Source organism: Rhincodon typus, chromosome 30 (genome assembly GCF_021869965.1).
Source record: "Rhincodon typus isolate 14 chromosome 30, sRhiTyp1.1, whole genome shotgun sequence".
Taxonomy (NCBI): Eukaryota; Metazoa; Chordata; class Chondrichthyes; order Orectolobiformes; family Rhincodontidae; genus Rhincodon; species Rhincodon typus.
The window spans coordinates 25,976,008-25,980,209 of record NC_063361.1 but is presented as its reverse complement, the minus strand read 5'-3'; positions in this window follow the sequence as shown (position 1 = coordinate 25,980,209).

Sequence of the window (4,202 nt, the reverse complement as noted above, 5' to 3'; positions counted from 1 at the left end):
GGGAGGCAATGGCCTAGTGGTGTTATCACGAGACTGTTAAGCCAGAGACCCAGAATGTTCTGGAGACCTGGGTTTGAATTCCGCCATGGCAGATGGTGGCGTTTGTATTCAACAAATATCTGGAATTAAGAGTCTAACGGTGACCATGTATCCAGTGTTTTTTGTCAGGAGAAACCCATCTGGTTCACTAATGTCCCTTAAGGAAGGAAACTAACATCCTTACCTGGTCTGGCCTGCATGTGACTCCAGACCCACAGCAATGTGGCTGACTCTTTACTGCCCTCTGGGCAATAAATGCTGCCTAGCCAGCGATGCTCTCATCCCATGAATAAAGAAAAAATTCCCACCTATTTCTGTCAGTGGCTGTGCGGAATGCATGCTCCCTAATAGTAGGATTCTCCAAACATTCCCTTTTTAGGATTTCAGAACACAAGTCTTTAATCCAAGCAATGTTCATTCCATTTGGCCTTGGCTCTGAGGTTGTTTCAGAATACATATTCACCTCAGCTGAATCTGTTATCAGACAATGAGCATTCAATCAAAATAGTTCACCTCATTTTTTGTGCAAAAGACCAGCTGAAGCTCATGCTCTGTAATAACTGCATTCTTTGCTGGGACATGATGCTCTAAAAGTATGTAATATCAGTTTTCATTATGCTGAGAAAACCATGTTTAGTGTGTTTTTCAGAACTTAAAATTAAATTGTGTTCTTGCCCTATTCCATGAGGGGGCACAGGTCGTTTTTTTTTTTTTTTATCTAAGTAAACCTTTTGCTCCATCTACACCATTGACATCTTTATCTGAACTTAGCTGAATGTCCATGTCTTCCACCTTACTCCCATTCTCCGAGTAGATCTTGTCAATCAAGCTTCTGATGTTTCCTGCCATTTTTATAATCAACACTGTACATGGTTGACTACCAGGCTTCATTTTTAAAGTGATAAAGGGACATTTTCAATAGAGATTGTGACTACAATAGTGAGGTGACATTAAGAATTTTCTTGGGAGTTTTAAGCACTTTCTATACTTGTGTAACTTTATAGAGGAGACAAGTCAAAATCAAAGGCTGTGCAATAACAGAAAAACCTCCAGCCATGAATCTACCTTGTGTTCTTAAAGTCTGGACATTGTATTGACCACCACTTCCTTCCTGAGCTTGGTATTCTAGGTTCTCAGTAAATGACAATAGCTAGCAAAGTTCATCTGAAATTTGTACAACTACTCTAGATTGTGCACAACCAAATTTTTATGTTCTAACTAAATAGTGTTCTGCAATAATATGACTTTGTCTTTAAAACTTCTTACAGCCAAAAAGCTGCCGAAGAATGAACCTCAGAATGCAGGTGGAACCTCAGGCCGAACCAGGGGCGTGGACCTCCAGGAGACCAGTCCGCAGAGTCGGAGCCAGTGCTGCAGTAATTAAACTGGTAACTGGCAGGTCTCTTCACAGAATCCCAACCGGAATCCCCTTTTACCACTCGCACTTACTGCAAGAGCGGCTGCAGGTCGCATTGATTCTTCGCACCACTCCAATCAGATGGGAGGAAATTCGCAACACTTTCTGTATAAAATAAATGTTAAGTCTTAAATCACTTTTTAATATGAACCTTTTGCTCTTCCCTTCTAATTCCGGTGGCGGACGCATGCACCAGTTATTTTGACCCAACTTTTTCTGGGCGATTCCTTCACTTTCAGACTCTGCAATCTTGTATAATATTCTGGAGAGAAAAGATTTAAAAAAATAGATTAGGTGTCTTTTTTTGTGAAAAATCTTCCTAAAGAACTACTCACATAGTACACAAACCATCCAATAAATGTAACAAATATTAATTTAACATGGGAATCAGCAGTTAAATGCTCGTGGTTCTGACCAAATCTTAATTATGAATTTTGAAAAGGATTTCTATTTGTTTTGTAAGTTTTCTTTACCATTTACTCAATCAGTAGACCATTATGTCCATACAGGACCTTCCAGTATGCCTATTTTGCCCTTCCTCTTTGTGTTCAGAAAGCATGGAGTTTTCCTTTTCCTTTTGGTTTCTAGTGTAATGCACTATTCTGTTCAGATGTCTTCAATAACTTGTAAATTTTGATGTCCTTGAAGGTGATGTGATGTCACTAATGTCGGTAATTACAATCTTACACGTTGCTCTGATTTGTGGAGCTTGTTCAGTCTGCTGTGACTGTTGGCAGTGAGAGACCGAGCTTGCGTGTGTGAGGAGCACGAGTCTGTAATACAAAAATCTGTAATTTGACAAATAAAAAATAGAGGGAGGTATCAATTAATTCCAGTTTGTATTTGTTCTGTAAGGGTAAGAGTGTATACAGCGTTTTAATTACCGACTCCCTTTAGTGTTGCATTACACAAGTGGAAATTAACCAACAGTATGTTTTATGTATTGAAGTATTAATTTGACAACTTTACAAATGCATATGGTGGGACTAATTCTTAACAATTTGATATAAAATATGCTTCAAGTACAGTATTGCACACTGGAAATGTTAAAAGCATCTTCAGATGTTGCTGCCAGCTAGCTTGAGAGAAAATGCCTAATGTGACAAGATTTAGAATGTAAAAGGGTGAGTGATTTTTTTTTAATAAGAAATTGGTAGTGATAATGAAACTTCATTTTGTTCTCCAGGTGTGAATGATTTCATTTTCACTAACTTCAATAAGTGGTCTAGTTTTAAGTACAATGCAGGATTCATTCAGTGACTGGTACCTTGCAATAATAATTGCAACATAATCTCAATCTGTAGTTTTCATCAGTGTATCTACTGGTATCAAATGTGGACCTGTACACACTACTGTGCAACAGCCTTTAACATTCTGGAACTAAGGCACGTTTTGATAGCTGAGCACTAGTGGTTTAACAGCCCACAATTTAGTGCTGATTAATTCTAATAAACTTATCAACTTCAAAAAATGGCTGTATCTATCTTCCTTTTTAAGTAATGTGAACTTGCAACAAACAAAACCATCTCAGTTCGAAGTGAGGTGCTGTGGCTTCCTGAATGTAACCAAGATTGAGGTGATTAAATGTATGAAGAATGCTAACCAGAGAGCTCTGAACTGCTCGTGTAATGTTTTTTTTGGTCCATTTCTGACCAAGGCTTGAAGTTGGAGAGGTTTAACAGATCTGCAGCATCATGTGTTTGTTTGGGTCAGATCAATTTTGAAACCCAGTGCTTGTGACAGAACTCAATTGAGTGTGCCAGGTTTCACAGGCAACATATGGAGTCACTTTAGCTGAGCATTATAAATCTAGTTTATCTCCTGCTTCCTTCCATCCTGTTGATTGTCAGTCAAGTGAATGAGATCTTTGGAAAGGAAGATGGAATATTATTAAATTGTTACTTGACCAATTTATTAAAAAAAAAAAAAAAAAAAAAATTAGTAGCTGGTATCTGCTGACTTCCCTAGCAAGGACCGAACGGTCTGTTTCTGTGCTGTATGACTCTTTAACAGCAGAGAGACAGACAGGTTGTGTCAGGTCATGGAGGTGGGGATGAGGGGGAGGGTTGGTCATGGGATGAAGATGGGGGTGGGGAGATTTTGAAACTAGTCCACATTGAGACCATTGAGTTGTAGGGTGAGACCGAGTGGAGGCTTAGACTGCTTTGTAGAGCACCTGCACTCTGTTCACAACAAAACACCACCTTCCAGTCGCAAACACTTCAGCTCCCCCTCCCACTCTCTGGACAACACATCCATCCTGGGCCTCCAGTGTCACAATCATGCCACCCGGAAACTGGAGGAGCAGCACCTCATTCCACCTTGAGAGCCGACAACCCAATGGTCTCAATGTGGACTCTACTCGTTTCAAAATCTCCCCACCCCTAGCCTCATCCCGTGACCAACCCTCCCTCTCATCCCTGCCTCCTTGACCTGACACAACCTGTCTGTCTTCTCTCCCACCACTCCCTACCTGCACCTACCTTCCCCAGCCCCACCCCTCCTCTCTCTTTATTTCAGAGCTCCCTTCCCCCTCCCCCATTTCTGAAGAAGGGTCCCGACCCAAAACATCAGCTTTCCTGCTCCTCTGCTGCCTGGCCTGAAGTGTTCCTCCAGCTCCACACTGATATCTCTGACTCCAGCATCTCAAAGACAATACAATGCTCTTTCTCCACCAGAAGACATTGCATTTTTCCCCATTTGCTTTGACCAAATATTAACTTTTTCCTGAGTTTCAACTTCCAAT